Raw genomic sequence first — 21,340 nt, 5'->3', positions numbered from 1 at the left:
CTGTGGTAGATCTCTGGTAGACCATTGGCTTCCCCCCAACGAAGCTCAACAAGTCTGGCTCCCCTAAAAAAAAGCTAAACAACTTTGACCTGAACTCCTAAAAAGGGGATAGATCACTGCCTGTTTTTAACTCTGTGAGTAGATCGCAGTCTCTTGGGAGTTGACTACCCTTGATCTAGAACATTACATGATGCCACTATGTTGAATAGAATGCAGTCAGCCAATAAAGCACACAAGACAGAATAACAGAATCATAGAACTGAAGCACTGAAAGAGACCCTGAGAATCATCTAGTCCAAACCCCTGCAATACAGGAATATGCAGCTGTCCCATATAGGGATTGAACCTGCAACCTTCGTGTTATCAGCACCACGCTCTAACCAACTGAGCTATCCACGCAAATTAAGGAATACAGCAGCAAGAAAACCACTGAAGCAACAGAAAGAGCTGGTAGTAAAAGAAATGAAACCAACAGCTTCTGGTTCTACTTCTATAACCATCTCATAAGAACTGTATACCTCCTCTGAAGGAATCTAGCTCTACAGGCACCTACACAGACCTCAGTAGGACTAGCCTGACAGCACAGATGCAACTGTCCAATGACCAAAAGCAGTGAAAACTGAATTTGACAGAGCCAATGGAACAAATATAACCACAAGGGACCTATAAGCAGTACCAAATAACTGAATAACAACTGAGTGAAGTGATGCAAGCGTCAAACGACTTTAATCTCCAACACCTTTATCCTAAGAAGTAAATAAATAAAATGAATTTTAAAAGTTGGCCTGAACCTAAAAATGCAGCCTTCTCCACTCTCTTTATTCTAGCAAATTCTACCTCTGCAGCATGACAGTTTGGGAGACAAGGAAACTAAGTCAAAAACTGAGTTAATGCAGAAACTTAACACATGAACTATTTGATGATTACAGGAGTGTCCATCTTGTGAAAGCAGTAACAGAAAGTATTAAAAAGCATGACACACAAGATGGAACTTTGTGGCATCTTGAGGCAGAACGATGGTACCTTCCAGGAATGAATGACAGCACCTGTTTCAAAGTGTGAAATATTCCCATGAACCAAAAACATCGTTCTGTAAGTGGCCATCAATGTTATATATTACATCATACTCATCAGATAGCAATGGCTTTGTACATTACACAGGTTGAAGTACTGGTCACATATGGACACACCCTTTATTTATGAACAGGCACTGGCTTCCCAATCATTCTCTCCAGAAAACACCTGCTTTTTGCAACAAAGGTACACAGTCTAACTTCTGCTACTGGCAATTAACTTGCAGTAATCTCAAAAGAGGAATGTTGGCTTCAGAAGGAAGTATGGAAAAGGAGAATCATAATGGCACAGTGCCAGATTCAACTAAAAAGTTTCACTAGTCGGAGCCACTGCAACTTTTCCCACTAGTGCAATGGTGCTTTCCCCCTCCCCTCCAACCAAACGGGGCAGTCAGGACAACCCAGAACAGCACACCACAGGGAAGATCACTCCATCAAGCCATCATAAATGCTTGCAATTATGGAGCAATCTCCTTAGAGCTACTTTGAATCCCATCCACAGTTTAATAATTGCCAAATAGCTACAATTTTACAACCGTTGTTGGTTGTATTTATAATATAGCATGTGTGTACACTACAAAGACTTGTGCTCTGGAGACACATATAAGCACATTGTGCCGTTTCGTATAGTTCCAACTCTTAATCAGAGAACTATGGAAGTGGTTGGTTGGCTATACTTGACAAGATCACATCCATCCATGTTGGCCTCCCATGATCTGCAGAAGGAGCTTACCAGTCAAGAGCAAAGACAGAACTTCTCCTTCTCAGTCCAATGAATGGTTACCAATGCACCCAAGCCAATTTATCAGGCAATGTATTTTCCTTGAGCAACTGCCCCCCTCAACGAACAAGATAAAGATGTAGAGAGGTACACCAAAACAAAACATAAAATCCACTAAGAACATAGCATGAGAACCATCCTGCTGGGTCAGAACAGAAGTCTACCAAATCCAACAGTGGCCAGCCAGATGCTTCTGGAAATATGTTTCCATAGCTGGGTATGATGGCAGCAGTCCTTAATCCATGCTATTAATCAATTCTCTACCCCACAACTGATCATCTGAAAAACACAGCCACTGAACCCAGGGGTTTCACATAGCTAATAGCCATTTATAGACCTACCGGTATATTCCATGTCTAATCCCATTTTAACAGCACCAAAGGCTGTGGCCATAAACAGATCCGGTGGCAGTTAATTCTATAAATCAATCATGCATTGTGTAAAGTAAAGGTAAAGGTAAAGATACCCCTGACCGATAGGTCCAGTCGCAGACGAATCTGGGGTTGCATGCTCATCTTGCTCTATAGACTGAGGGAGCTGGCGTTTGTCCACAGACAGCTTCCGGGTCATGTGGCCAGCATGACTAAGCCACTTCTGGAGAGCCAGAGCAGCGCATGGAAACGCTGTTTACCTTCCCGCCGTAAGTGCTTTCAAACTGCTTTCAAACTGCTAGGTGGGCATGAGCTGGGACCAAGCAACGGGAGCTCACCCCGTCACGGGAATTCGAACCGCTGATCTTCTGATTGGCAAGCCCTAGGCTCTGTGGTTTAGACCACAGCGCCACCCGCATCGCTATTGTGTAAAGTAGTTGACCCCAAATTCTAGTATTATCAGAAAGGGAGAAAAACTTCCACTTATGTAGTTTTTATAAATCTATCTCATGCCCTCTTATCTTTTCTACTAAACAAAAAGCCCTCAAACAGGTTAGCCTTTTCCCATAAAGAAAGAGCTCCTAATTCAATCATTTTGGTTGCTCTTTTATGCACCTTCTCCAACTCTACATCCTTTTTGAGACAAATTATTTGTGTTGCTCTCTGATAACCACACTACAGATTTATACAATATTATAATATTGGCAATTTTGTTTTCAGTCAATTAACCAATAAACCTGATCATGGTATTAGCCTTTCTCAATGATGTAGCAGATAATATTACCACCACAATACCAAGACCCATTTCCTGGGAATTCACAATCACTTCAGATGCTATCAATGTATTTGAAGTTAGGAGCTTTTGCCCAGGTGTGCAGCACTTTAAAGTTTTAAATTGAACTTCATTTAGCATTTTCATCAACATTCATCCAGTTTGGAAGGATACTTTTGGTGTTCATCACAGTCTACTTGGGTTTTCACCACAGTGGATAATTTGATGTTATCCACAAACCTGAGCAGCTCACTGCCTAATTCCAGAACAAGTTAGACAGAACTAGTCCTATTATAGATCCTTGGGTACCCCTGTGAGTCATGTCCCCTATTTTGAAACTGTTTGATTTATACCCTCAGGTTTCTGTTCTCTAATCAGTCATTAATGCATAAAAGGCCTGCTTCTTACTCTATGAGCATTTAAGTTTATTCAGGGGCAATTTGTCCATAACATGAAATTAAAGTACCAGTATATAATGCTTATGAGAATATATGTATATATTTGAGAATACCTTCAAAAAGTATTCTCAAATGTGCGGAACTTCCTATTGCAGAAGCCACACCAATTCTACCACAGCAACCTTATTCTTCTATGTTTAACAACTCTGGCTTTAATTATGCTTCTCTACCAATTTACCCAAGACAGATGTTATGCTAATGGACTTGTAATTTCCCAGCTCCCCCTGGATCCTTTTTTAAAGATTGGTGTTTATGCTGGCTACTTTCCAATCCTCCAGCACAGAAACTGATTTTAGTGACAAGCTGCATATTTTTGTTAGAAGATCTTCACATTAGGGTATATGCCATTCAGACAGCGTGGCTTGATGATTTTAATTTGTCTATTTGCCCTACAACTTCATCTCTCATCACTTTAATTTGGCCATTCTTCCGACACCCTCCCAGAAAGCACACACAGTTCAAGCCCAAGTATCTCGATCCAGTATCTTCAATAGCAAAGATCAATGCTAAGTATTTGTTCAGCTTCTCTGCAGTCTCCCTATCCTCCAATAATCCTTTCATACCTTTGTTATGGACTAGTCCAACATCGTCCTGGGATAGTTAGAGGCTTACACTATTTGTTTTAAGGCTTCTAAAATATTGTTATTTTATTGTTACCATGTTCTTGCTCCTGAAGCAAAACAACAGCATCTCAATTTAAAATACAGTGGTACCTCAGGTTACAGACTCCGCTAACCCAGAAACAGTACCTCAGGTTAAGAACTTTGCTTCAGGATGAGAACAGAAATCATGTGGTGGCAGCGGGAGGCCCCATTAGCTAAAGTGATACTTCAGGTTAAGAACAGTTTCAGGTTAAGAACAGACCTCCAGAACGTATTAAGTTCTTAACCTGAGGTACCACTGTAATACAGAAATTAAAATAAATTTTGAAACAACCTCACTATTGACACTTTCAAAGCTGCTAAACGACCCCTACCAAATTGGGCAGAATTTGTGATCTTTTATATTTTCCTCATGTCAGGATTTACACTTTTTAAAGTATGCCTTATTGCCTTTTATAGCTTGCTTGACTCTTGCTTGTTAGCCACACCAGTTTTCTTTTGGACTTTCCTGCACCTTCCCTAATCTAAATTATATATTCTATCCAAGCTGCTATTGTGGTTTTAAATAACCTCCAAGCATCCTAAATATATTTTGCCCTCTTCACTCTCCCTTTCAATTTCCTTTTAACAAAGCCTCTCATCTTTGAGAAGTTTCTTCTTCTGAAGTGAAATGTGACCATTGTTGGACCTTCTGGGCAAGTCACACTCATATGTTGAATCTGACAATTCTGTTGTCATCGTGTTTAAACCGTTATTATGAAACTTAAGGCAGACAGTATGTTAGATCTGGAAACCACAACTAAAAGATATTTGGATAGAAAAAGACTTACAGAGCTGAATGTTATGTTCCTTAATTAAATTTAAGCTTATGTTTGACTGTCTTGGTGTGTGGGTGGATGCTTAGGTAACTATACCTAGCCCCATGTGTCTGTACTTGAGTAACAATAGAAAGATAGAATCCTGTCGCTCTTTCCAAGTCCACTAGGTGATGGCAGCAGGTATTTTAAGGGAATTCTGCACTCAATGGAGTAGCTGAAAGACTGACCATAGTTACCACCCATGGATAGACCAGGCTCCCTGGGAATATCACAGACCACTCTGAGGAAGAGTTATTTGCCCAAGGACTCAGTACAAACTCAGAGGTGCTCAGACCTTTGTATCCTCTACAGATTACAAGTGCCCAGCAGTCAGGATTATTACAGAGTCCTTTGTATTTACTTTGGGGAGAAAGAAGGCCTAAGCGTAGTTTAGCGCAGTGTTCTGTAAAGGCGCCAAGGAAGCACTGAATTCTAGTCTTCTACTACGTGACAGTTTTGGTGATCAGCATCATCCTATTTTTCATAACTTGCTCTAAAAAAATTGATGCCTTAAAGCATTTGGTCATTTTATTCTCTTTTTTAAAAATGGGTCAAATGTCAATGCTATTTAGACCCATTGAAGTCAATGGGCTTAAGAAGAGATAAATGTCAGAATGATTTGGAATAGATGAAGCTGTTATACTGATTCAGCTAGCTCAGTATTGCCTGCATTGGGTGATAACAGTTCTAAAGAGTTACAGATAGGAGACTTTCCCAACCCTACTGGGAAATGCCAGAGACCGAAGCTGCAATTTTCTGCATCTAAAGCATGTGCTCTACCACCAAGCTACAACTCCATCTGAACTCTGATCCTAAGCAGATTGGATCCACAAAGCAATCCTACACATATACTCAGAAGTAAGTCCCACCAACTTCAATGAGACTTGCACTCAGGTACGGCAGTCTATGTCAGTGGAAATTAGACCCCACCTAAGTAATGGATCATGACATAACTTGTCCTGCTGATTTCAAGGGGTACTTAACTTATTATGTATCCAACCTAACATATTTTTAAGTAAGGGTTTCTTCAAACAATATGAATTTTATACATGAAAATTATTGCCACGTGAATGGAAAAGCATACCGTAGAGTGCACTAGCAATACAGTATGTTAGGCATACTGTGAACTATTACATGCAATGATTACCGTAACAGCTCGAAGTTTAATGAGAAGCAAGCCCCATTAAATTCAATGGGACTTACTCCCCCTATGTACGTGTGGTTAAGATTGAAGTTGGCATTTGCTTAAGAATGAGTTTACTTCTACCATTTCAGTTTTAAAAGCTTATATATAACCACTATTTATGAAAAATAACAATTATGCAGTGATACAATCTAAATCTAAATCTAAACTATTCAGTGTTGTGTATTTGTGTTAAGGAAGGTTGAGATGTATGCCGCAGGACTCGTACAATAGACCATTTATATTATTTCTAGCACACCATTGACAAAAGCCTCAGAAGAGTAATCAGTTTGAGTGCCCCAAAATTAGTATTCAATATTTGTAATAGAACTGATAGCATTCCAAGTTTAACTATGATTTGCAATTTTCTCCACTGACAATCATACCAAAGTACTTCTCGGTGACCTGTGTCCTAAATCATTTTCAGTTCACAAAAGTAAACATCACATTCATAATTTGACTCAGACAACACACAAAGATACATTATTCAATTCTTACCAAGAACCTACCCCAATATTAACCTAGTAAACAGTAACACTTAGTTCCCAGATGCTAATAAATTAACTTTGGTGTGCCGGAGAAGCAAGTTGAGAAGCAATTATCTTAATTTCGAAAGAGAGAGAACAACAGGCCTAACAACAATCAGATAGCATAATTTTAAGATGAAATACTTACGATCTGAATCACTATAATCCTAAATATATTTACAAGGCAGCAATCCTAACCCCATTTACTTACAAGTTTCATTCACTGGAACAGGGTAAACATGCTTTAAGGCAGCTGTACATTTGTTTAAACTGAATTGCTTTAGCTTAATTTGGTTATAAAGCCTAAGTGGCATACACAAACAACACAACAATCAGGAGTCCGGTACTCTGGTCAACCCATCACATTTTAACAGTGCTTGTAGCAAACATCTTTCAAAAGTATAGATAGGGTTTTCACGCTGCCTACAAACATGCACCATATCTGAATGTAAGTCTCATTTTCAATTAAATAAACCAGCTTTTATATCACATTCCTAGAAAGAACTTGGAAACAGTACTGCCTACAGGCGCACTTGTTTGTGTTCTTCCATAACAGCAGTGCCCCACCTCCCTTCTTTCCTTGGTTGCCACTCAGTGGCCTAGCAGTACTTTTTTATCTTCTCCCACCTACCTCCACTATTTGTGGTAATTCTCAGGCAAAAATTTGAAGTATACTCTACGACAATCAGTGGGGTTTACTTCCAAGTATATTAAGCCTCACAGACATTGGTAACGTATTTAGGATTAAGGAGAATAAACAATTAGCACCAAGATTCCAAAATATAACATCGTGTAAAGTGTTTTAACAAAACATTTATTTTTTTAGACACATAGTTACAAACCGTTTACACATATGGCTATTCTGCAATCTTATCTACTTTAAAATATAGGGGAAATATGTTTTTAAAAAACAAGAGGTAACCATGCACTGCAACTCACACATTTATTCATTTTCTTTCAGTTACCAATAAAATCATAATAACCGCTTCTTCTTGGCAAGTAAATTTCATTGGAGTTAATAGGCTTTATTTCCAGAAACTACATTTAGGAAGCCCAAACAGGCAGTCTACAATATGGCAATTTCATAAGCAGTCTACAAATACAAGTGAAAGAACTCCCAAGACCCAATTAAACCACTCCACTTAACTCAGCGTAGTCTAATAAACTACTCCAGTTTAACCAAGAGACAGATCAAGTCATTTGTTGGAATGTTTTATAAAACTTTACCAACAAATACCAAGCACTCCCTACTTTTCTAAAAAAAAAAAAAAAAAAAGCAACAGAATAGGATATGATCCATATATTATAATTTAAAATGCATGTTGTTTTAATTTTGCACTGTGTAGATTTTTCTACTTTAAGTCACCTCAATATTTTTTATTAGCAACCATCATAAAAACCTGAGTAAATAATAATAACTGGCAAATAATAAATCAATGTTTCTGATGTGTTTTCATATGATTCTAGTATGGCACAGTCGCAAAATGAAGAATACAAATAGAGCTCTCATTAGCCTGCACTGATCTTCAACAGATGATGCTTACTATACAAAATAGTAATACCACAACCAATTGTTTTAAGGGCCCATATTAGATAAGCTGTAAGAGTACAGACAGCATTTTAAAAAAATTTAGTTGGCAGTCACATATTTTGGGTATGTCAAATTTTAATATGCGAAGGAAAATGAGCCTTTACAAAGTAGTTATTCCAGATAACTAGATTTGCTTGTGCAAAATATTACTATCAATTATAATTTTGCACGCCACAATATCTTTTTGAAAATGGTAGTTGCGCATACAGTAAAATTAATATACCTAGTATAGCTACTTAAAGTCTAACTTTAAAGTCACTCCTTTATAAAAAAGAGATCACTTGTATGTTTAATGTAGCATTAGGAAAACTACTTTAAACATTAATGCACTATATTATTATTAGGCACAATACTTTTTTTCTTGACAGGTTTCATTTATCTGAAGCAGAAAAGAAGCAGCAGCAAAATACCTAACAGGTAACATTTTTGTGATTTATCGTCAATTAATAGTGTGCTTTCTTCCACTTCCCCATTTCACTATAGAGTGACTAATAACTTGATCCATCCAACCGAAGTATATCAAGTATATATCAAATATCTGGATCTAGAACAGCAAAGGAACAATTAAAAATATGGCATAATTTTTTTTACACTGTGATCCTAAACTCCTGAATGCGGAATTGGTCAACACTTATGCCACAAGAACTGAGTTGTGGAGTAACACAAGCATAAAGCTGCAATTCTATTCATACTTACCCATGAGTAAGTCCCACTGAATAAAGTGGAACCTACTTCAGAGTAAATATGCATAGGACTGCATTACTATTTATTGGAATTGAAATATCTATGTAAAAGGAAGATCACTGGAGCACTGAAATCTCTTACACTCAGTTGTGTAACATATTTCATTTTCTACTTCAAAAAAGAACTCTCTCTTCTGCACTGTGAATGCACTGCGAGTGCAGAATAGTCACTTTAGTAACTTTTCCTTAAAGCCCAGTTACCTTCACTCCTAATCATTTGTTGCCATCTGTTATAAGTGTATGGGTTCTTTTCAACTTGATCCCACAATCAACTGTTTTCAGTAGAACAGGTACCCAGATGCAGAAAATTCACTCTGACAATGAAAGCAGACCACAACTTCATTTGGAGCAAAAGCTGTTTTACAGTATTTAAGTCCATTTATTAAAATGCCTGCTAAAATGTTTTAGTGAAAAGTTACTTAGACACAGAAACTACATCAAAGAGCTACCTTGGTTTCACCGGGAACCCTGCCCTATTTTTTATTCATCCTTACACTAAGACCTTTTTATGTTTGGGTAATCACTCAGAAACTCGAGCAAAAAAAGGCAGCTAGCGTTTTGTTTTATTCCTCACCTTCGCTCACAGCTCCACAAACAAAGCTCAACATGCCTTAGAGCCATTTACCTACTTGATCTCGAAAGCTCTTAAAATTAAACTTTCACAACTTTCTTGCGTTTTGAATTTCAAGAGTGAAATTCAGGAGAAGACTCTCCCATAGCAAAGGCAGCCAAGAATGCCTCCGGAGCTCCATACAGGTCTGCCATTATTATTTATTAATCTAGCGTTGTAGGCTAACGTTTTCTGTTGCTGTTGTTCAAGGTGAACACACTCTCTCCAGCAAGAACAATATATATAAATAAAATAAAAAACCCACTACGAAAAAGGTGGTGTTAGGAGACCAAAGCAAACGGCAGCCAACTAGCTAAATATATAAATAAATGAAAGGAATGCAGTAACTCGTCCTGGCCAGAGAGGGTACAGGCGAAACACCATGCACGTGCAACTAACTGATGGAAGGAAGAGAAGTCAGTGAATACTGCTACAGCCCCCCAAGTGTCACAGCTAGGCCCGTCTTTCCACCTCCTCTTGCTGCCAATTTCCCTTTTCCCCTCCATGCATTAGGGTCTGTCTGGCATGGAGGGAAGTGGGGTGTCTCGCTGCTCTCCCCAAGGGCACACGTGCTCCCCGCCCCATGACTCTACGCTTCCACCTCCCCGAGAGTGACACAAGAGGAGCAGGCTGGGAGAAAACAACACCACACTCTCTGTAATACCACGCCACGTTTTCTCAAGATCTTATGAAAACAGCCGGCAATTAGGTGATTTTTAATACACCTTTTACTTGCAGTGAGCAACTGTTAAAAGTCCTTGCAGGCCAAGTTCGAGAGTTTGCAAAGATCACCTGTACTTCAAGCGCGCACAAAGGTGCAAACACCCACCCACACAAGTCTAGTGGCACCTCAAGATCTTGCATCAAATGCACTACAACTCAAAGCACATTAAGTCTGCTAAGTCTTTGAGGTGCCACGAGGCTTTCGGGGGGGGGGGGTTGCTACCCGAGCCGAAGATCGGGCGCGTTAAAATGGGGGGGGGGGGGTTAACACCCTGCCTCGATTAATTTATAACCAAGAAGCCCTCCTGCAAAAACAAAGGTGCATGCAAAATTAAGTCTCCGTGTGGGCGTTTGCTTCGGCGAAAGAAAGAAAAGAGGGGCAGGAGTGGGCCACAGCGCTCGCCACCTGCTAAGAACAGACCTTGACACATGTCACCCTGGACACATGGACACGCCATGTTCCCGGCGGCTTGCAGGCAAACTTTTCTTGCAGCCAGGAGCAGCTGGAGAGAAAGCGGGAGGGGGAGGGGAGCCGAGAGTGAGGGCAGGAGGAAAGTAACTAGTCAAACCCCAGACTGAAGGGACAGGGTGGGGTTGGGTGGGGGGAAAGAGAGAGAGAGAGAAGGGAGGGGAATAGTATTTATATATATATTAAAAAAAAAACTTACCAGGAGCGCACACTGACTGAGCAGGGTCCCGAGGAGATGGCACGGCGGGGGAGAGAGAGGCAGGCGGTGCACTCGCTCGCCGCGCGCACGCACACGCAAATACAAACACACCGAGGAAGAGGGGAAAGTGTTTTGCAGGAGGAGCTGCCGCTGCCGCCGCCGCCGCTGCTGCCAGGACGCGCCAGAGGAGCCGCCGGGTGGGAGGGGGAATCCGAACGGAACAACAACAAGAGAGAAAGAGAAGCAGCAGCGTCTCTGAATGGGCTGGATATTCCTCCGCAGGCGGCGCTGGCTCTGCGGCTCCCGGGGCCTGGGCGGCAGCAAGCAAAGCAAAGGAGCCGCCGACCGAGCAGCAGCAGCAGCAGCCGCCGCCAAAGCTGAGGCAGGAGCAGCAGCTGCGCGGGGTCTCGCGTTCTCTCAGAGGCTCGCGCTGCTTCTCGCGTTCTCCCTCCCCCTGGGTGTGGGGCTGGCTCCCTCTCTCTGGGTGGAGGGTGCAGCTGCCTCTCGTGTGTGTTTGTGGAAAGATTCAGATATATTTTTTTGGAGGGAAAAAATGCGTGTGCACGCACGCCCCCCTTTTTTTTTGGGTGGCAACGACTCTTTAGGTTGTGTTCCTAAAGTTGTGTTCCTCTAAGCCAGGGAGGGGCTGCGAGTTTCTTCCCGCCACCACCAGCACTCCCCCCCCCCCAAAAAAAAAGTGTGGCGGGGTCAATCTAGCAAGGTTCCCTCGCCCCCGATGCTGCAGCCTCCCCGCTTGCCAGCCTTCTCCCGAGCAAGGAGTCCTGCTCGCGGAGCAGGATATTATTCGGATTCGCAGTGAAGCGTCCTCCTTGACGTCAGGTCCACCTGCTATGTAAACAAACCACCCGAGAAGTTGTTTGCTCTCCTCTCTCGCTCTCTTTCTCTCTCTCCCCCCGCCTCCACCCTCGCGCCACAACCAGGCTAGCAAACGGGAGAGGGGAAAACAAAAGCGTCGTGTCAAATTGGTTGCGCCACAGCAGCTTTTCGGGTAGTACTCCAAAGCAGCAAGCGGGAGGGGGGGCTTATGCGAAGTGGGGGGGGGGAGACTTATCAGAAAGAGGACAGGAAGGACTACAAGAGCCCTTTAGAAAGCCTGCTTTGAAGCGTTGGCACGGGGGGAGGAGGAGGAGGGGTATGTGTGCAAATCTCCTCAGACTTGGGCCGCGCTTTTCAGAGTTTGGTCAAAGCGCGCGCGTTTCAGACTCCCTCTCCTCCTCTCTCGCCCTGCCTCTCTCTCCCTCTCCGGAGGTTTAGTATGCCAATAAAACTCAGGAGCTCAACTCTGACCTTCAAGCACACCCCACAGCGAGGAAGGCGAAAGGCAGCGGGTGGCCCCACACGTGCTACACTAAACACCCAGCCCAGCTCTCCTTGCAAAGAAAAGCGTGGTAAATCCCGCGCCAGCAGGTTGCCTGCTGCGTCCTCCTCCTTCTCCTCCTCTAAAGGCGGGAAAGAATGAGAGAGACAGGGGTAAATGGAACTGACGCCTAGCTGACAGCTACGCTCCGATGCCCCCCCCTTTCCCCCTCCCGTTTGTAGGTCCCACAGCGGGGCTTACGCTTAGGCAAACGCACACAGAACCGCAAACTTACAACGTCCCCCTGTGCGTGTCTCCTCAGAAGTTGTTCGTTGGGTGGGGTGGGGTGGGGTGGGCTTCCCGAAAAGGACATTTAGTAACTCCATGTCAGAAAGCGCCGCCTGTTGTCGAGTCAGTATCCCCGAGAATGAGGGTGTGAGGGAGGCACACTGCACATGCTCGGTGGCACTTCGGTTTTAAATGGAACTCCGCGCTTTCCAAGCCTGAGCGCGCCTGTGGCGAATGAAAGCCTTGCGCGCGCGGCCGCCTATCCGGTTCGAACTCGCTGCTAGAGCGAAACTGGCTCCCTTGGCTGATCTCCGGTTTCGCACACTAGAGAACCGACAACCCCCTTCCCTTCCGCCATAGTTGCTGGCCTCCAGGCAGACGGCTAAGGCCCACAGAGCGCCCGCCCGCCCTCCAGAAAAGACGACGAAACTTTTTGGACGAGATGCAATTAAAAGCCCATCCATCTCCTGCGTTGCAATGACTAATAACGTCAACAAAAGCCTAAAGAGTCTGGTGGTGGCACCTCTAGCTAGCTTTACTGCACGCAACGCGAACAACTCCGAAAGTGCATTGTAACTTCTGCTCGGGTCTGGCAAGGGGTTTCCCGCTGCGCTTTACACACACGCCTTGCAGAGCCATGAAAACGGCCAGGCAACCGCCACATATCCTTCCCAACACCTTTCAGCCACGGATCGCGTTTCCAGCTGAAACAGTTGTTGCCCCTCACCCCAAAAGCAGGGGAAGGGAAGCCTGATCAACAGTGCAGTACTTTAATTTTAAATACATGCGCACATCAGATTTTTCAAACCGCGTGAACATATGGAAGCGCAATCGAGATAAATAAATTCAAGTATTCCGGCTTTTGGGGGGGGGGCTGTGAGAAAGTGTCTAAAAGCAGAAAAACAAAATGAAATACCCGCATCGCAAGTTTCTAATCGTTCAACTTGATTTCATATTTCTGCATCATTTTGCAAGGCTAGTGCTTGGTCGGTGATTAATTAAGAAATGAAAAAGGAAATCCTACATTAAAATCTCGCGGATTTGCCTTGGATTTAAATTGTTGGTGGGACTTTTTGAGCGCTTTTAAAGAGAATTCAAAAAGTTCTTTTAAATTAACCGAAGATCTGAATGGAACACGACCGTCGTTCAGAATTAATGCGAAGTGTTTGTTTTCGGCTTAGCGTGTTACGCATATGTGAAAGTTTCTCGGGACACAGTTATTATAGGTTGCCCACCGCCGGTCGGAAAGCGCGCGCGCGCGGTTGATAGTGGTGGGGAAGAGTATCGGAAAGGACAGAAAGGAATTACTATGCAAATTTTCTCTTTCGCTTGGAATTTGGACGTTGCCCACATCTTTACTCATAAGATGAAAGCAAATTTGCCCTGGTTGTCCCCCCTTCCCCGTTCAAGATTTCCCCCAAGAAACAGGAGAGGGTGGAAAAAACAAAAGTCGGAAAGGACTCGGCCACACTTTGCTGAACTTTCCTTTTTGTGGGGTTGCAATCGCTCCACTGCCGGAGAAGTGCAAAAAGGTGCAAAGCTTTGAACCGTGTGCGTCTCATGCTTGGACAATTATTGGTGGGATTAAAAAAAAAAGTGCGTTCTGCAAAGCAGCTATTCCCGCCATTCCTCTGGCATACTTTTCGGAGTGTGTTTGGAGGCGCCTGGGCAGCAGATGAGACTACCCTTCCCCTCCCTTGCTCAGGTCTGAGAGGCAGGGGAAGGCGGGGGAAGAGAAAGCAGGAGGTGCGCAGGACGCAGGTTTTGCGGAGAGCCGAGGGCTCTCTCCTACCCAGATTGCTAACTCTCAGCCAATGGGGCTCCACCGGGTTCGAGAGGTGAAAGTTCAGCCCAAGGGCACGCGCACTCCAGGCTATTGACTGCTGCAAGGCGCGGAGTGCTTGTTGATGGGTGGTCGTAAAACATCTTCATTTGCCTCTCGCAACTCTTTTTGTCTTACCTCCGCCTTCTTTAATTGTCCGAGTTGCTCATAAACCTTGATGGCTCGTTAGCACCGCGAGCCTAAGAGGCACGTTTACTTGGGAGGAAAGACGCACTGGTTTCAATGGGACACTTGCTCTCTCTCTCTCTTTTTGTTTTTCCTCCCTCTTTGATTATTTGTTACTTCAAAGAGGGGAGTTCAAAGCCTCGTCCCTAAATGCATTTATTCGGCCGCGATTGCAGCGGGGCTTGCTTCCGAGTAAATGTGCCGTGGAGCGTTAGGCTGCGTCGCTAAGCATACATGGTAGGGATTACTTGAAACCATTCAGGCACTTATATTTTATTTTATTTTACTGCCAAGCTCATTTGTTTAGGATCAGGGCGTGAGTCCTGCGACTCGGGGGTTCCTCGAAGTTGAGGAAACCACAATAATAATAAAAAGTTTCTCTAAGCAGTGTGGGCGCCAGACATCAAGAGGAATCTGGGGGCGAGATGAACGGAGAACGAATACTCCAGTTCTGGGCAGATCTTAAGTGCCTCCAGACAACTCCCGTGAACCTTCAAACGAAATAATTCACCGAGCGGGAAAGCAGGCAGCTCGCTCGCTGGCAACGCGCAGCCGGCAGCCTTGGGGCGCAAGGTAGTGGTTTTCTCTCTCTCCTTCCCAAGCGCGGCGCCCGGGCCAGGCGAGAAGGCTCCGGGGCAGCGCGGGGATGTTCTCCCCAAAGGTCCCGATCTCCCGGCAGGCATGTCCAGAGCACAGTTTCGGCGGCGGGGGAGAGTCACCCGTTTCCTTTCGCCATCCTGTTTGTGCGTGTGACGAGTTAAGCTCGCGGACCAAACAAAAAGGCTCAGGAGCTGCCCAGCCTGGAGCCCAGACAGCGGCCAAGTTCGTTTGGCTGCTTGATCCCAGCGTGCTTTTCTGACATGCAGCCGCCGAGTCCAACCCTCGCCCGCCCCCCATTGAAAAGACAGAGGAGCTCAAACTGAATCCGTCCCCTTGCTTCAAAACCTGTCCCAGATCTCGCGCCTCTTGGAGTTCCTCGTTTCGCGTTAGTTTTAACTCAGAATTTTTAGACTGCCTTTTGTTTCAAAGGAGAGCTTTCAGATCTCTCCAGTTCCCGCAGATAATCGCCTTGTTGTACTCAAGGGGGATACTACCCACCTGGCGAGACGAGGTGTGCGTGTGTGTGTGCGCGCGCGCCTTCTCCTGAAACTGGATTAGGAGCTCGCTCTTTAGTACATTTTCTTAGGAGTAAGGATTCCTTACAGTGGCAACAACTTACTTTGAAGTTGACCTGCTAAAAAGGGAGTGAGCACAGTGTGCTGTTGTTGTTGTTTGTGCACGGCAAAGTGCACCACGCAGTAAAACACACAAAACAATTCCCCCCCCTCGCCCCACCCCAGGGTTCTTATACTTTTTAAATCAAAGTGGTTATTACGCATGAATTACCCCCTTCACTTTCTGGTTTAAGTACAAACTGGGTCCTCCCCCGCCCGCCTTTGTTCCTGTTTTGGGCTTGATATTTTCAGTCCAATCCGAGTTGCATTCTATTCCTCGCTTCAAACAACCCTATTTCAAACGTCTTCTTTTAATTAATTTAATGTATGTCTTTTCCTTGCGGCTGTGTGTAGATCAGATTGCCGTTTTTCATTATGATTGTTTGTAAAGGCAAGGAACAAAACAATAAACAGGGTGTTCTTCAAAATAGGATTATTCCTCTCTGCGCGCACACACGCACACACTTCTCCCACCCGCCCCCCAATTGTTAACGGAGATAGTTCGGGAAGGAAAGAACACGCTGGCTTTGAAAAACCGAAATCAAATCAAGGGGAATCTTCCTTAACAACAGCAAAGGAGTGACTAAATTGGTGGAGTTACACCACCATCTGTCGTTAAGCTTCGGGACTACAAAACTCGCGTAATAATAAATCTTAATGAGAGCTGGCACCCCCCCCCCCCTTTACCCATCTTATGCTTCCCTGACAATTAGACTCACATGTAAAGCATATGACATTGGGAACTGCAGTTTACCCTTCACAGAGCAATTCCCAACACCCGTGACAAACCACATTTCCCATGATTCTTTGGGGGGAAAGTCATGCTATGCAGCCTCAGTTTCAACTTCTAACACCTAGTGGTGTTCATGTAATAACATTGTGATGCTGTTCCAGCTGTGTACTACGCAATCTGCCCCGTCTTCAGGCATATGGTGCTGGGCATCTTTTTTCTGCCAGCAAATCCCTTCCACCTTCACCAAGACTGTGAGCTGTTCCTATTTGTTCTGGGTTGTTGTTGGCTGTGGCTCTCATCACACCTCTCCACTGACTGTGCTGGCTGGAGCTCATGGGAGTTGGAGTCCAACGACATCTGAAATGCCACGAGATTAAACCACATCTTCCCCAAAGAATCCCGGGAGCTGTACTTTCTACGTGGGGCTATCTTTGAAGGTGACCCAGAAACTACAATTAATCCAAAATGTGTCAGCTAGACTGGTGACTGAGAGTGGCCACCAAGACCATACAACACCGGTCCTGAAAGACCTACATTGGCTCCCAGTAAGTTTCCAAGCACAATTCAAAGTGTTGGTACTGACCTTTAAAATCCTAAACAGCTTCGGTCCAGTGTACCTGAAGGAGGATCTCCACCCCCATCATTCAGCCCAGACATGGACACTGAGGTCCAGCTCCAAGGACCTTCTGGTGGTTCCCTCGCTGAGGTTACAGGGAACCAGGGAGTGGGCCTTCTTGGTAGTGGTGCCTGCCCTGTGGAACGCCCTCCCATCAGATGTCAAGGAAATAAACAACTATCTACTTTTAGAAGACATTTGAAGGCAGCCCTGTTTAGGTTGTTTTAATGTTTGATATTTTATTGTGTTTTTAATATTCTGTTGGAAGCCGCCCAGAGTGGCTGGGATATAAGTAATAAAATTATTATTATTATTATTATTATTATTATTATTATTATTAGGGTGCTGGGAATTGTAACTCTGTAAGGGATAAACACTAGAGTTCCTGGGGAAAGGGTGCACTTTATGTGTGCTGTGTACACAGCCTACTACTTTTCTTCAAATACACAATGGACGATCCAATCCTAAATATGTTAACTCAGCAGTGAGTCCAACTATGGCACCTTACACCAAAATTATTTTGCATAGGTTTGCAGTTGCAAAAATCCTGCAGGATTTCCCGCTTCTCTTTTCCATAGCCCGCAGCATTCTGTCCAATCTCTCATTGTCACTTCAAGATATATATAAAACATCTAACCTGTGAGTGCTGTTCAGTGCTCTGATCAGCCGAGGGTCTCCAGGTAGTCAGAGGGCCTTTACAGAGGTGGCACCTACAATAAAGAAGAGCCCGCCCACCACAGATAGGCATGCACTAACCACATTAGGGTTTTGGCATATCTTAAAAACAATTCTGTCCTCCCAGCAATAGGAGCCAACTCCTAGGGAAAGTGCTTACCTGGCGGGGCTTACCTGCACCCCCACCAAATATTTTATTCAAGTTGCACTTCTGCCTCCCAGGCTTTTACTGAATATAAGTATTGGTCTGGCACATAACACTATTTGTTTACTGTGGAGACTTCACTTCTAATGTAAAGCTGTAAAAGAAGAAATTATTGTATTAGAGTTTATTGGCTGATAGTTGTATTATGTTTTGTTATTGCGGACAACTTTGTGTGTGTGTTGCTGGAGGCCATCACAAGGGGGCAGAAGGAAAACAAAGGGGATATTGCATCTGGCACATTTTGACTTCAAAATCTGAGTTCCCTTCTTTGGGGTAGGGCCCCCAAAGTATAGACCATCCTTGCCTACCATTGCTCCATGGTGTAAAATATAGTCCAACAGAGTCCTCTCAGGGTGACTGATGAACTCTTCAGGAGCTGATGGGATGTGCTCCTGACCTCAGCTTCTTCACTTCTGCCTTCTCTCAAGGCATAGTTCTACCTTTAGTAACCCCCAAAAAGGTGAGGTAGAGGGTGTCCCAACAGTTCTCTCAGGCTATTGATGGTTCTTTCAGGAGCTGATGGTATTGTACTCCATGGTCTGGGCTTGCTCACTTCTATGTGGTCCGTTTGGCGTTTGCCCCCCCCCCCCCCGGGGGGCAAAAAAGAAAACAAAACACTTTAATGCAGGCTACTTAAAAAAAAAGTTTGGACACAATCCAGAAAACAGTTACATCATTTTGGTGTTACATTGTTTTGGGATTTTCATACATTTTAAAGAAATCATCGAACAATAATACAAATGTATCTCTTTAGGCTAGGCATGGCCAAACTTGGCCCTCCAGATGCTTTGGGACTACAACTCCCATCATCCCTAGCTAACAGGACCAGTGGTCAGGGATGATGGGAATTGTAGTCCCAAAATAGCTGGAGGGCCAAGTTTGGCCATGCCTGCTTTCGGCTGACATAATCCCACTAACCAAGCTGACAGTACACAGCAAAAAGGGAAGGTGGGAAAGGGCAGACACCAAAAAGATCCACAGGATTATGTCAGTTTTATTGGAAGGATTTTGAATGATCTGTTTCACGGAATGCTGTGCATTCTTTGATTTTTCCATTAATCTATCTACCATTACATTTATATCACGATCTTCCTTCCAAAGGAGCCCAGGACAGCAAACAACAATGAAGTAAAAGCAATACAATTAAAAATAAAATAAAACATATTCAGAACATTTAAAGACATTAATAACATAAAAAAAATTAAACTGTGTAACACTTACAAGAACAGCAATAACGAAAGTGTTCTTGAATATATGTAGAAAACCCTCCCCATTCAAAACACACTCTAGGGCAACAATAACAACTGGAATAAAATTAGCAATCAAGGCAATTTATAATGCCGAAAAACAAGTAACACACAAGACAATTAATTTAAAATCGGAGTCCAGTGAATTATGAGCTGGTAGCTAGGAAGAAGAGATTTCCAAACATCCTATTAGGGCTGCCATTATCTGGGAATCTGAAGCTTCTATCAGTTTTCTGTCAGTGCAATTTTTGTTTTGATTTGCAGAAACAAATAAGTGCCCCTGGCTTGTAAGATTGGATGGATTTCTTGTAAGGTGGGCATCTCCAGTTCACAAACGCACTCCTCCACCATCAGCATCTAGGCTGGTATTCATCCAGTATAGAATTCCATGTGAGCCTGATCTCTCCAAGATCAGCAGAAGAAGTTCTGCCAGATGCTGTGTGCTGGGAGGTATTGCTTCCAGCTGAGCTGCTTCAGCAGGGCTTACCAGGGCTTCAGAGAGATGGAGCAGAAGAGCAAGTGGTTTAACAGCTTCAGGAAGGAAGCCTTTATTCTACCAGATACAGAAATACTTCAGTGAGACTCAAGCAAACCACGTTTTGGTCCAACAACTCTCGCAATGTGGAGATTCCTCCGGCTGAGCTTTTTGGGTGGTAACAGGCACCAAAAGCGAGCCTTGACTTGTTTGTTTGATAAATGTAATTTAACCACACAAACTGCGGAAGGTGATCCCTTTTTGTTGTCCCCTTCGAATTCAGCATGCTTGCTTAGGGCAAAGAGGGCTTATGTTTTAATAGCTGCAATTGTACAGCTTATTGAGAGCTGCTTCACTTTAGCTCATTCTACCCATCACATCCAGTATTCCTGCATTGCATGGCCTTTGCAAGTTTGGGGAAACATATTGCTGCATTTTTAAAAATAGTGCCTTAGTATTTGTGGAAAGGGGGAGATTATGCTGTCAAGAACTTGTGAAAGATCATTGCAGTTAAGAAATAAATTGAACACATTCCTAAATGTTAGCAATATTTCAGGAGTGTGTGGATTTTATACTTACCAAAGCCTAACTACACAAATCCTTAATGTGCATGAAACCTCCTATTAAAGTAGGTAAGGATTGCAAATATTCAAAATGAATTTTCAATAGCACTTGAATCGCATCATCTTCTGTACTGGATTAAAAGTGGGATTTCATTGCTAGATCCCAAAGTTTGCATGGAAAAGCACCCCCCAAAACAAAGGGTTCAGCTCCTCACTTGTCCCCCATTTCTGAAACATTACTCTTTCTGTCCTCCCCCCCCCCATTTTTTCTGGTGCCACCATTGCCAAAATGTACTCCTAGTATTCAATTTAGCATCATGATGAAAGTTATTTTTAAACTGAGCATGATGATGACTGCTACCTCAGGCATGGCTTTAACAAAGTTTAAAATGTCTGGTGTTTTAGATGCATCCTTTTAAAGAATAAAGAACATGTGTATTTATTTTATTATTTTATTTTATTTGAATAACATATATATCACTTAACTACTTGTCTCTTGGGACGCGGGTGGCGCTGTGGTCTAAACCACTGAGCCTTGGGCTTGCTGATCAAAAGGTCGGCAGTTCGAATCCCTGCAACAGGGTGAACTCCTGTTGCTCAGTCCCAGCTCCTGCCAACCTAGCAGTTTGAAAGCACGCCAAAAATTGCAAGTAGATTAATAGGTACCGCTCCTGCGGGAAGGTAAACGGTGTTTCCGTGTGCTGCTCTGGTGTCAGTGTTCCACTGTGCCAGAAGCGGCTTAGTCATGCTGGCCACATGACCCAAAAAAACTGCAGAAGCAGACAAACGCTGGCTCCCTCGACCTGTAAAGCGAGATGAGCGCTGCAACTCCAGAGTCGTTTGTAACTGGACTTAACTGTCAGGGGTCCCTTTACCTTTACCTTTACTTGTCTCTATGTGGTTTACAGAGATACAATACCTAAAATAAGAATTAGTTACACTATAAAATCAGACTTCAGTTAAAATGCTTGATGGAACAACAACAACAACAATTTCAGTAGGCACTGGACGTTTGTTAGGGCACATTTGCTAGATTTTG

General features: G+C 43.6%; 1 protein-coding gene and 1 long non-coding RNA gene across 9 annotated transcripts in view; one reads left to right on the top strand and one right to left on the bottom strand.

Annotated features, from left to right (window-relative positions):
- FOXP2 (forkhead box P2) overlaps positions 1-12,701 on the bottom strand; it is a 350,478-nt gene extending 337,777 nt beyond the window's left edge. For 2 of the 8 annotated variants that reach the window (XM_083699199.1, XM_083699201.1), the window contains exon 1: positions 10,960-11,639. The gene's annotated coding sequence lies outside the window, so the exon portion shown is untranslated. Of the gene's footprint in view, positions 1-10,959; positions 12,030-12,572 lie in introns of those variants that run through there. The other 6 variants (XM_083699197.1, XM_083699198.1, XR_014555348.1 and 3 more) reach the window with 5 other exon arrangements.
- LOC310825674 lies at positions 927-20,574 on the top strand. Its single transcript, XR_014555425.1, has 3 exons — positions 927-1,092; positions 8,584-8,632; positions 19,528-20,574. It is a non-coding gene; the product is annotated as an uncharacterized lncRNA (long non-coding RNA).
- Positions 20,575-21,340: the final 766 nt, after the last annotated feature.

The sequence above is a fragment of the Podarcis gaigeae genome (assembly GCF_964106915.1).
Source record: "Podarcis gaigeae genome assembly, chromosome: 10".
NCBI lineage: Eukaryota > Metazoa > Chordata > Lepidosauria > Squamata > Lacertidae > Podarcis > Podarcis gaigeae.
The sequence above is the reverse complement of the archived record's forward strand: the minus strand, read 5'-3'. Positions and strand labels throughout refer to the sequence as shown.